A 13,578-nucleotide genomic window follows, 5' to 3' on the forward strand; every position below is an offset into this window, starting at 1 on the left:
TCGAGGTCTAACAAATGAGAACGCTGGATTGTAACATTAATTTAAAATAAAACATTTACCTTGAGTCTTCTATCTGTGAGAAATAGTTTTATTTAAAATGGGGAAAGTGTACTACAAAATGTATATATTTATGACCCTTAATTCACTGGAACAAAATAGCACTTATTTCTAAATTATTTAATTGGTTACAGTGCTTGTCAGATGTGGTGATGGTCAAGCTCCCTTTATAGGTATGTTTCTTTTAAAGGGATGATTTTTCTAAATCTAATTTCATAAATATAATAGTTTAAAATACTTCCCTGCAGCTAAGTGGCAACTGAAAGCTCTATGTTAACTTGTCATTGCACCTTGTTTTGTGAAAATAACTCTGCAGGTGCAAGAACACTTATTTTCAGCACTTAGAATGTGACAAATGTGTTACCTCTAGACTTCGTGAAGTTCACCTCCACCTCCCTCCATCCCACCTAAATTCTTGGTGAGTGTAGGTGTTATGTTTTCTATGACAGAGGCTTTGTCCTCAAACAGAAAATCACATGTGCAAGGTGTGTCACAAGGTTTCAATGGTATTTCGACAACAACTACTTCTTCTGGTAGGGGCTGGCTTAAGCTACATCACCCCGGAATAAGGCTCCAAGCTATACTGAAGACGCTTTGGCTTTTAGAAAACCCTGGTATCTATTTAAAAAATGATTATTAATTTGAGGTAGTTAAACAGAGAGGGGACTCACTTGAATGAAATTGTGAAGTAGGTAAACATTTCCATTATCCTCTTACTCCTCTTGGCTAGACACTCAATGTCTGAATAGACAAATAGAACACAAAGATTTTTGAAGTGGTTCAATAAGCCTCGATATATTTAAAACTTGAGTTAACATTTGACTGCTTTAAGGATTAGGAAGGGGCACGGAACCAATGTGGAAATGCCATGTGCTGGCTGCCGTGGAAAGAAAGGCAACCGTGATGTCTCACATCTCCCCATTTCCAAGAGCAAGCAGGGTTTTCTACAACTGTCCCTCACAGCCCAGTTTTACCTATCCCACCTTTGGTCATAGCCATCTTTAAATTCTTTCAAATGTGATCAAAGAAATGGACTCTTCCCTCAAAAGAATGCATAATATGATTTACAAACATTTTCAGTGCATTTTTAGTGGTCACATCTCCCTTCCCTAGGAACCAGGCCCAGTCTCCTGCTGTCTTTCGGCTCAGGTTCACTCTTTCTCGGGTTGGAATGGAATAGCAGCTGGACTGGCCATTATCCTTCTCCCCTTCCCTACCAGGCGAGCTACTGAATGGCTTCTTCCATGCTGTCACTCTGCAGACAGACCCACTGATCCTTCTTATTTTCCGGGCTTGTCTGTCAATCACTGTGAGAAAACACTACTGGGGAAACAATAGCAGGGGATTACAAAAATAACAATAGGGCCGTTACAAAGCTTAACTCTTAAGGCCCTCATGCCCTTGCTGAGAAGTTTATAGGGACCCATCCTTCAATGGCTGCAGCCTGATTTTTTTTTCCTTTCAAGTTGGATCTCTCCTGATTAACTTGTTGGCTAATTCTTTCTCTTCTCTAGGAAAATCTCAAGAGTGTTTTGAAAGTTATCCTGGGAGTGGATTTGTCTCAAGTAGGTAATTTGCATCCTTGAGCTCCTGTGGCCTGAGTGACAACCCAAACTTGGGTACTTTCTCTCTACATAGATCCGTGAATCTTTTCCCTAAGAAACAGATAAGGGTCAGGGATTTCGTATGCAAGGAAATCAATAATTTCTAAGACTCTCTGAAGGGCATTGGAAAAGGGAATATCATTAAGGAGGGGGTTCGTTCATTCAAAAAAAACACTTAATGCTAACCTACTACAACTGAGAGATTGCAGAGTAAGGAGACACAGATGATTACAAAGAAAACTGCCCTGTTTTCTCTTTGCTCACAACCAGGATTTTCGTTGTTTCCCCATCTTTTCTGTCCTACATTATTCTCTCACCCAACTTCATTGCATTGCAGTCCAAATATTTCTTCAGCTTTTGGGGATTATTTGGGATTCTTAAAAAAGGTGCTCACCACTCTGAATTTCATAGCTTTTCTCATCACTGCTTACACTCCTTTCCTCCATAACTTACCTACCCAGGGTGGCCAGATTTAGCAACAAAAAGAATTTTGAGTCTGAATTTCAGATAAACAGCAAATGATTTTTTTTAGTATGAGTATGTTCCAAATGTTACTAAAAAAATGTTTATCTAATTCTGATTTCACTGGACATCCTGGTTATTGTCTTGCAACCCTACCCTAACTCCAGCCCATCTCTCTAAAATGTTAGCCCTGGAATTTAGCGGCATCCACAGATTTAGAGAGTATCTTCTTTATTCTAGAATTGTGATCCTAGAGACAAATGCTACAAGCCCCCCAGGAAACCACTCCCTACCAGGCAGCACTTAACTTGCTCCCTTCCGACTTTACCCTTTCATTTCAGCTGACGGGGACACCTCAGCCACAGCTAACCTCATTTAATACATGTCACGTCTGGAGAATGTTTGTTTTGTTCCCGATGTCTCACCGATTTGAATTTTTGATTTTTTTTTCCTCCAGGAAAACAAATCCTATGGGCCTAGTTTGTCTATCACCTGTCCTGGCTCTGGGTTTGTCCTTTGTTTCTGAGACAAAAGTAAATGAGGATCATGTGAGCAATAATCAAGCACAGATTCTCCAGGATCATCCAATGCAGGAAAGACTAAAGTCTACAAGTAACTTAAACCTGAATTTTCACCTTCTCAAAAAAGCAAAGAAGAAAAGCAAAGGTGAACAACCGATCATTCCATTGTTTCACCTGCTGAATTTAGAATGGATGCGGCCTGGAGAAACGGATTTCAGGTTAGCTCCTCTCTGACTGAGAGTTGGCTGCTCTGAGCTCACGAGATACCAGTTATCATGAGACTGGTAAACACCAAATGTGTAAATTTACTTAATGCAAGACTTTTATAGGTATACGATCATGCCCACTGATATCATTTTTTAACCTCAGCCTAACTAAATTGGAATATGTTGTCACTAATACCCGAAATCAGCAATTTCTAAAATAGTTTAATATGCAGCTGCTTTAAAATGTGCTTACAGATTAGCAAAATGTCAGAGCCTACTTTCAAAGAAAGCTGTCTTTGGGGACACCATCTATTCTCACTCATAACTTAATACGATTACCTCCCACTGAAGCAGACTGGTTTTCTATAACATTCTAAAGAGAAGTTAACCACAGAAAAGGCTGTAATATTTCCAGTTAGCACGGCCACCTCTAAGACAGGTAACAGACCCTGAGACTTCCATGACCCCCACCTCCCGTGCCCATTGCTAAATTAATTAAACAAGGAGGCCGTTAGGCTGAGGTGGTTCTAATACCTTAGCAGCCTATGCAAGCGTATCAAAGCCTAAGCCTATAAATGCTTCAAGGGTAAGAAATCAAAATCTAAGAACAACCAATCACATCCAACTAGGCTTTTCCCAATTAACACAATGGCTTAAGCTATAGCCAACTTAATAATTTTTTGTGTGTTTTGCTTCCATTTCTTTTCTTTATTACTATTATCTTTTAAAGATTTTATTTATTTCTTTGGGGGCAGGGGGAGGGCAGAAGGAGAAAGAATCTGAAGCTGACTCCACACTGAGCACATAGCCCAATGTGCTCGATCCCATGACCCAGAGATCTTGACCTGAACCAAAACAAAGAATCAGATGCCTTTTAAATATTTATTTATTTATTTATTTATTTATTTATTTATTTATTTATTTATGATAGTCACAGAGAGAGAGAGAGAGAGAGAAGCAGAGACACAGGCAGAGGGAGAAGCAGGCTCCATGCACTGGGAGCCCGATGTGGGATTCGATCCTGGGTCTCCAGGATCGCGCCCTGGGCCAAAGGCAGGCGCCAAACCGCTGCGCCACCCAGGGATCCCTCAGATGCCTTTAAAAAAAAAAAAATAAAAACAGAAACAAGTTTTATTTCAATCCTGTTAGGGAGTGAGAGGGATGGAAAACAAAAAATGAAGGGAGGGGTCTCTTCATACACACATGACATCAAGATCAACTACAAGGAATAATACCCATTTTCATCCCTCGCCCAACTCCTACGTGGGGTCCAAGGCCAGCTAAGAATAGACGGAACAGGAATTAAGACACTATTGGCACAGCAACAGGGCCAACACACCAGAAGAAGGAGAGAGAGGAGAATTCCTCAGGGAGCAAGGCCCTGTGCCTCAGCTGCTTCCCCAGTGGAGGGGGAATGAGAAAACTTTGGTTCAGCAGGAAGGCAGTTGGCAAAAATCAGATCCCTTAGCTGGACACCCCAGATCACAAAACTAACTAGCTGACTGAGTCACTCAGACTCCCCTGGCCTCTTCTCTTTAAAAGTCTAGCCTCTTGGGCACCTGGGTGGCTCAGTGGTAGAGAGTCTGCCTTTGGCCCAGGGCGTGATCCCTGGGTCCTGGGATCAAGTCTCACATCGGGCTCCTTACAGGAAGCCTGCTTCTCCCTCTGCCTGTGTCTCTGCCTCTCTCTCTGTATGTCTCATGGATAAATAAACAAAAATCTTCGGTAAAGAAAAAAAAAGCCTACACTCTAGCTTCGGAATAGTCCTAACCACTTCAGGTCTGGTGCTGCCCTATTTGAATTGATTTTTGTTCAAATAAACTCAACATTTTTAACACACCTCAGTTTATGTTTTAACACTATAAAGAAATCATTTATAGACCTAAAATTTGTCTGCACAGAGATTTGGATGTAGACCAGATTATTATTCCCCCAAGAGCTGAATCTAAAACAGGATGGCTGTTTGTACCACTGGTGTATAAAGCTCACTTTTCAGGGAAACACACAAATGTTTCTGGAATCTGCATGTGACTCCTTTGGGGGGAGGGGTCAAGGGAGAGTGCAGAGGACTTGCAAACAGCCTATGAGCCTTTTCAGGCCCATTGGTAAATCAGAGTGCACAAGCCTTTAGGGAGGGGGGCCTCAGGCGTGACTTGAGGCCTCAGGACCTCACTTTAGATAACCCTGGTTACGAAATGCCTAGGCGGGGGCACCTGGGTGGTTCAGTGGTTGAGCGTCTGCCTTCAGCTCAGGGCGTGAGTGATCCTGAGGTCCTAGGATCGAGTCCCCGCAGGGAGCCTGCTTCTCCCTCTGCCTGTGTCTCTGCCTCTCTCTCTGTGTCTCTCATGAATAAATACATAAAATCTTAAAAAAAAAATGTCCCTGCGTGCTGTCCCCTGCCTGCAGGTCCTACTGGCTACTTGGGAGCAGTCACACTGCCTTCACTAAGTCCTGATTTCGGCCTGGCTGGGGGTGGTTCTGCACTGTTTTGGTTATATCTGCTGGTTCTGAGGATCTCATTACTTTGTTAATTAAATTTTTAGATTATTTTAATCTCCTTTTAATAGTTCACTTTTAACGGTTGGGGAAGAGGAAGTAGCACCTCAGAGACTAGTGTCTGCCCCAAAGGTAGCTAGCTCCATGGCCTGCCTTCCTGCACCTCAGATCCTACCCTCTGGCCAGGTCTGCCAGACAAGGAACCTCAAAGACGTGTGTTAAAAATATTCATCCAGGTGGTTTAGGAAGAACACAGGTGAAATTACTCCTCCGGGGAGAAATGCAAATAGCCCTCCCTCTGGCCTCTGGGAAATGTCAGAAAAAACAAAACAAACAAAAAGAGTCCCAGAGGCTTGCTCCAAAGGGAAGGGCTCTCACCCCAAAAGTCTTGTGTATGTGTGTGTGTGTGTGTGTGTGTTAAAGTGTTTTTTTCCCCCAGTGTTTATCACTTGGGCTACAATAACCCCCTCTGTGTCTCTCTGGACACAGAACAGACACCGGAAGGAGTCTTTTCGGATGTGGTTGACCAAGGTCACCATCCTTAATCCTCTGTCCACACGGTGTGAATGCGGATCTGTGCCCCTGGACGCTGGCTCTTGCAGGTAAGTGGACAACTCAGAAAATGCCAGCTGTTTGCTTATTCTCTATTGTCCAGTCCCTTAAGGATCTTGGCTCCGTTAAATGTTGACAAATGTTTTTGCCTAGTGGTCATTAGTAGGTGGTCTTTCTTTCTTTCTTTTTCTTTTCCTTTGGGGTTTTGGCTAGAGGTTTCAAATTTTCATGCCATCACATCTATGCTCCATATTAGGATATATTTCCACAGCAGAGTTTCTGGCACTTTTGCTTTAAAACAATCCATTATGAAGACAAAGTTTTAAAGATCCAACTAAGAATATAAACAGCGTCAAGAGCTCTAAGAGTCCAGATCAGTGCGGCATCTCATGATGTACAGCAGTACGATTGTGGGCTGACAGAGACACGCTGGTTTGATCTCCACCAAATGCCACCAATACACACTCAATGCTCTGGGGGAAACCCTAAGAATCCTCCTTTTTCTCTTCTGCCTCTTTCCTAAGAAGTTCAGTCCTAGAGAGGTGAAGTGGAATGGAGCAAAGTAGATGAAGAGCTTCAGCACAGGGGTGGGGGGATGGGGAGGCTGGAAGGCCAGAGCTCAAGTGAAGTGACAAGGACACATATCTACCTTCACTGTCTACTTATAATTATTAGATCATGGTCCACAGGCGGGGTAGGATATTTCATATCCTTACCAAGAAGTTAACTACTGAATAAGAAGCCTTTCTACAGAGACACCTGGGTGGCTCAGGCATCTGCCTTTGGCTCAGGGCGTGATGATGGGTTCTTGGGATCGAGTCCCGCATCGGGCTCTCTGCACGGAGCCTGCTTCTCCCTCTGCCTGTGTCACTGTCTCTCATTCTGTGTCTCTTATGAATAAATAAATAAAATCTTTTTTTAAAAAAAGAAGTCTTTCTTATTTAGGATGCTATTGGTTCTAAGGGATAATAACAAGTTAAACCAGCTTAAGCAAAAAAAAAGGGGGGGGTTGGGGAACTTACTGAAAGCTTTTGAGGTTTCTCACAGAATCTTAGGAGAAGGTGAATGACCAAGTCACAAGAAGGGCCAGGATGCAGCTGAGCCCCCATGAACCACTCAATTCAGGAACCTAAATGTCCCCAGGATGTTCTCGATGCCTTTCACTTCTGTTTCTTTTTGTGTTTTCTCTTTCTCTAGAATGGTATTCACAGAGTTGGAGAAAACGGACTGCTAGTGGTTTCAAGATTTGACTTGTAGCACATACAACTACAGGAAAGAAAGCACCTTGATTTCCAATGTTTCTAAGTCCAAAAATCCCAGTCAATGGACTCATAGGCCAAGCCTTACGCACCTAGTCATGGCTCCTCCCACACCCTTGAAAGTGGGAAACTAAGGACATGAGGCAGTATTTGAGGGATATCCCAGAACAGGGATGCTGTGCATAACCCCTAAGTATCTAGGATGTACACCTTCCTACTTACCTCAGTCTCTTAGGGGCACAGGTGAGCAGCTGTTTTCTGTAATAACTTGACACTCAACTATGATGGTTAACTCAAGAAAATGACATTTATAAGAAGTGAGAGCTCCTCAGTTAGCATGTTGCCTTCTGAGTTACACGGACTCTGTGAGTTATGTCTGTCAAAAGTGGGATGTCAACATGTAAGCAGATTTTTAATGAATAAATTTGGCCAGTTAGTTTCCAAGAAGATTGTAGCTAATTGTACTTCCATAAACAAAGCATCAGAAGTGCCATTTCCCTAAATGTATGAGAATAGACATCACTCATCTTTTTAATATTCATTGGATAGGTAGTAAATGGCATATGGGTTTATTTTTGCATTTTCCTGACTATTAATAAGACTGCATATCTTTTATAGTTGTTATCCACCTTCCTTCGTTCTCAAGGAAATTGCCTGTTCCTATAGTTTTCCTGTTTTTCTCTTGTTTGCTTGTTTTCAATGTGTAGGTCTTTGTGTGAGGGTATTAATTTAACTGATTATATTTTGATTTTTGTTCACTATACTTAATATTAACCTCTTATTTGTCACGAGTCACTATAACTTTTTTAACCCCTTATTCATATCAGCTTTGTTTATGAAGCTTCTTATACAGAAACAACATTTATATATAGTCATATATATTAATCTTTTTCTTTATGGATGCTTATTTTCCTAACTTACTTAAGAAAGTTTTTCTACCCATTCTTACTCTTGTAGATCTGCACATTTCCTAACCTTTCTTTTTTGTTTTTTAAGATTTTATTTATGTATTCATGAGAGGCACAGAGAGAGAGGCAGAGACACATGCAGAGGGAGAAGCAGACTCCCTGTGGGGATCCTGATGTGGAACTTGATCCCAGGACCCCGGGATCACACCCTGGGCCAGAGGCAGATGCTCTACCACTGAGCCACGCAGGTGCTCCTCCTAACTTTGCTTCTACTGGTTTTTATTTTTGCAATGCAGTCCAAATGGATTTGATTTTGTATATGATGCAGCAGTCTAACTTTTAGCTGGAAAGCCAGTACTCAGGATATATAAAATAAATAAATCCCCACCTTTCCAAACATAACCTTAGGGGAGTCCACATTTGGTGCTAACCTTGGACTTTTCCCTATGCACATATAATTCTTTGAGATGTGCATGTGTATGGGTGTTTACATGTACACACACACATGCATGCACAGATAAACACTGTATGTAGAGCATGATCCATTTTTATTTTATTTGCTTTCTTTGCTTAAAATTCTGGGAAGGAACTCAAAACCAGTGGTGTGTGTGGCTCTAGCTCATTCTTTCAGAAGACACAATAGCATGGTCTCTGAAGAATGGATAAACCTGATGCAGCAAGGCATTACCAATTAATTAGCTTCTCCCAGCCAAAGTCCCCAGGGTAAAATCTTCAGCTGCCCCAGCTCTCCAAGTCCTGCTCTGAATAGTCAAGTCTCCACAAAGTTCTGTGCTCAACTCTCCTAAGACAGCGTCCCAGTATCCAGCTCTGTCTTCGAAAAGGGTAACCTTCACCTCCGCCTCCTTCAACCAGTGTCCTCCACTGACGCTCCACATTCTGAGCTAGCTTTCCTCTTAATGAATTGCAGGTCTGGCTTCTCCATTTAATATTGTGCATGGAAAAGGAGTGTGGAAAGCACCACTGGTCTCCTGCTGACCCTTTTAATACTTTTCAATCTATGGGGGTTTTGACCGTGGATATAGTTAAAAATAACTGAAGACTCTTGCAATATTTATTGATCTCTCATCAATCTTTGATTCCATAGGCAGGTACCACTTAGCCGAGCCATATGATTTTGATATTGATTCAAGGTTTTTCATCTTCCCTCAGAGCTTTTACTGCCACAGAATCTCAATCAGGGTTTATTTATTCCTCAAATATGTATTGATGTCACACTTTACCAAACACGGTGTTAAGTGCTGTGGATACACTGGCGAGCACAATAGTCACAATGCTGGGTAGTTACGGACTTCTTTGAGCAAAGTCTCATCTTGGATGTCATTAAAAACGTTCTTTGTCCCCGATTCTCCTTTGAAGCATCTATCCAAATACTTGATGCAGATTTAGCCTTCCTTATGCTCCCCTACCATAAGAAGCAAGCTCGGCATCTTTTGCTATCTAGAAGAGAAGGTGTTTTATGCCATCGGTGCCACCGTGACGCTTTTCAAACAATTTTTTTCTGGATGGTTTAGAGTCTTTTTAACAAGACCAATGTTGTTGCTATGGGTTAACAATCACTTGGTTTTCAAGAAATAGTTTTGGAGCGCCTATTATATGTAAGACACACAATGATCTAGATCCAAAATCAAGATCCAGAGGTTGTTTTTTGTACCATGGACTCCTTTTACAGTCTAAAATAAATGAAATCTTTCTGAGAACAATATTTTTATAAACACATAAATTAAGATACATTAGATTACAAAGGAAAACAACTGACCTATACCTTGGTTAACAATTCATTTCTACAAGCCCTGGTGTTCAGTGAAGTCTTTAAAAAATAAAAATCTCCATTAATGGGAAAAAAATTACTATGTATTACATCTTAACCTAAAACACCCAAACCATTTTCAAAGATTTTTTAAAAAATGTACGTGTGTGTGTGTATATATAATTATTTATACATACACACAAGTCCATTCATATATGTATATATTCACACATACACCTGTAAGAAAAGTAAGTTTGCATAAAAAATAATCCAGAATTTGAAAGGAAGCAAGCATAGTAATCCAGTGAAGGTTTATCGTACTCACCAAAGAAAAGATGACCTGATAAAGAAACTGCTTAAAAGCACCAAGTTGAACAAAAATCAAAATAGCTGCATTAATGCTTCAGTGAAACTCAATTTTATTTATTTATTTTTTAAGACATGTTTTCTTTTTATTATTTGAATATTTTATTTATTTATTCATGAGAGAGAGAGAGGTAGAGGCAGGCTCCTTGCAGTGCAGGAAGCCCGTTGTGGACTCGATCTCAGGACCCCGGGATCATGACCTGAGCTGAAGGCAGATGCTTAACCCACTGAGCCACCCAGGCGCCCCAAAGCTGGGTTTTAAAAGTGACTGGCTTCCTGTCTTCCCTAAAACTCCCCTCCTCCTTTCTTAGTCTTTTTTTTTTTTTTTCAAGAGCCTGTTACCACCTTGAAAAGGACCTGAGGTTGGCAGCAGTACATAATTCCTGCCCAAACCAGCTAGATCCTGCATTTCTCTGAAACCACGTCCCCCCAGCTCCCTGGGGGGTAAGGGAGGGACTCACGGTTTTTGAAGGCCAGAGCCTGCTGCAGCTCCCTTTGCCCACTGAAGCAGTACAGCTATTGTTCTTCTTTATCCCAAACTCTGTCTTCCCTTATGTTTTGGCTCCAAAGCACAAAGGACAGTTTTGGACAACTGTGGGTGATGTATGGACAGGTAAGGAGTGAGGGAATTTGACATCGGAAAGCTTATTATTCTTTCTGCATAATTTTTTTCACATATTTTTTTATCCTTTTGGGGAAGCTCATTAGTGTGGAGGTCAAATTTTGCTTAAAATAATTTTGAAAACTTATCACTAGGGCCAAAATAAAAGCAAACAATGCAAACTACATGGAGGTGGCACATGCACCCAACAGGCCAAAGTGTTGTAAGAAATGAAGATGTTTCGTCTCCATCTCTTACTTGGTGTCCACAGGCAACACAAACATGTTTGGGTTCATCCAAACAGGACATCTAATTTGAATCTGCTCCCTGTGGTACCTTGACCACAAAACTCTGCTGAGTGAATTGGTGAGTGTTTTTGTTTGAAATGATCATGTGGACTCAATGTCTTACAGGTATTTAGTGTGTTCTGGGTGCAATTTTTCTTCATACTGTTAAAAAGGAAAACGCAGGTCCAAAATGGAATCACTTAGGCCAAGTCACCAAATGGACTTAATACCTAACCTAGGAGCAAATTCCACCCTCCTCCAGACCTGTAGTCTAAACCTGTCAATCACGAATTTTCTAAGCCCCTCCAATGAGGTCACATGGGTCCTCTCCAAGCCTCTATCCCACCAAAGGAAGGTGAGGTAATCCACCTAATAAAGACAGCCTGCCTTTCCCCCTAAGGGAAAGTGACTTTGCTGGAAACAATCTTTTCTTTTGCTAATAACGTCTTGCCCCACCCTCCTTCTATAAAAACCTTCCATTTTGCACGACTCCTAGGAGCCTCTCCCTACTTGTTTCTGGTTCATGAATCGTTTAATAAAGCCAATTAGATCTACTGGGTTGAATTTTGTTTAACAATACTGGGAATAAAAAGTTTCCCAATAGTCATATGACTTTTGAAGAGTTTTATTGCTGAAAAGTCATTAACTGAATGTTCATCTTGTGAGTTACATCTGTGAGTATATACTCAGTTAGGGGGTTAAAACAAAACAAAACTGAACAAAACAGACATCACTCCCTGCCTCTAAGGAGCTTATTTTCTTCACAGTCTACATGGATGATAATTTTGTTCACAAGATTAACTCACTCCACTCACAGAGGTGCGTTTTGTCCCTGATATTTAGTCCTATCACAACACAGTCCTCATAAAGCCCCAATAGAGTACAGTTAGCCCATTAAAGCTTGGTTTGCTGGATGGTTACCATTTCCTCCAAAATCTCCATCAAGATCACTTCTTGAGGGATCCCTGGGTGGCGCAGCGGTTTGGCGCCTGCCTTTGGCCCAGGGCGCGATCCTGGAGACCCAGGATCGAATCCCACATCGGGCTCCCGGTGCATGGAGCCTGCTTCTCCCTCTGCCTGTGTCTCTGTGCCTCTCTCTCTCTCTCTGTGACTATCATAAATAAATAAAAATGTAAAAAAAATAAAGATCTTCCTTTAAAAAAAAAAAAGATCACTTCTTGAATGCTTCTTGATCTAGGTCAGAGATAGGCAAAGTATTGCGAAGAAGAGCCCAGTTGAGGACCTCTGGCTTTGTAAATAAAGTTTTATTGGAACACAGCCATGCCTGTTTTGTTGATGACTGCTTTTGTGCAGAGAGACGGAATTGGGAAAAGTATCTTCTTGCTCAAAAAGTAAAAAATATGTATTATCAAGCTCTTTATAAAAATATTTGCCCATCACTGATCTAAATTTCTGGAGCTTCAAGTATAGTATTATCCAACTTTTGACCAGATCTGAGAAGCTTCTTAAGAGATGGATAGAACTTCATAGAAATGGATCTTCACTTTCTAATTTTCACCAGAATACCAGAATATCCATTTCTGTGGTGCTTAATGGGTGGAACTCTTACTATGCAAATCTGTTTGTCACTGCCTAAAACTCTCCTTATTCTTTGGATAAGATTAATGTTTTTAAATGCAATCTACAAGGTATCTCAGACCCTAACCTCACATACTTTCCCAGCCTTATCTTTGGACTCTCCCTACTAGGACCCCAGGGTTCTGCTTTGGGCACACCTCTCTGTCCTTTGTAAACTCACTTCCTTAGTTTATGGAACAACTCTAATAATGCCCCCAGGTTCCACTAAGCTTAATTCCTACTCCTCCTCAGGCTTCTGATTAAAGACACTGTTGTAGGAAAGGTTTCTTTGATTGTCTCAACAACTAGATTTGACTTTCATAAGTCCTATATTTTTCTTTCATAGTGATTTTCAGAGTAGCCAATATGTACTTGCTTTCACTACTTACTTAATTTCAGTTTTCTGACCAGATCCTGTAGAGTGTGAGGCAGCTCTTTTCTCTTTGTGGATCTATCTCCAGTGCTTACCCATTACCTTATTAGTGAATTAAATTTGTGGAATGAATTGATGAATGCCATAGAACACATACATGAGACATTTAGTAGTGAACTTGTTCTCAGTCCTCGCTGGGAGAGTCAGATCAAGAATGCCCGACCTGTTGGGGTGCCTGGGTGGCTGAGTAGGTTAAGCGTCTGACTCTTGGTTTTGGCTCAGATCGTGATCTCAGGGTTGTGGGATCCAGCCCCCGCATCCAGGTCCACTGAGCATGGAGTCCCTTTGGGATCTCTTCCCCCCCCGCCCCGACCCTTCTCCACACTCTTTTTCGCTCTCTCTCAAATAAGCAAAATCTTAAAAAATGCACTACCCGAAGCATGTTACCCCGAATGTTTTAGAAAATTATGCAAAACTGTTCTGTATCATAAGTTGATACTTCTATCAGAGTTTAACACTAATGAATGCTTTTTCTTTTCT

This window comes from Nyctereutes procyonoides, unplaced genomic scaffold (assembly GCF_905146905.1).
Source record: "Nyctereutes procyonoides isolate TBG_1078 unplaced genomic scaffold, NYPRO_anot_genome, whole genome shotgun sequence".
Lineage (NCBI taxonomy): Eukaryota > Metazoa > Chordata > Mammalia > Carnivora > Canidae > Nyctereutes > Nyctereutes procyonoides.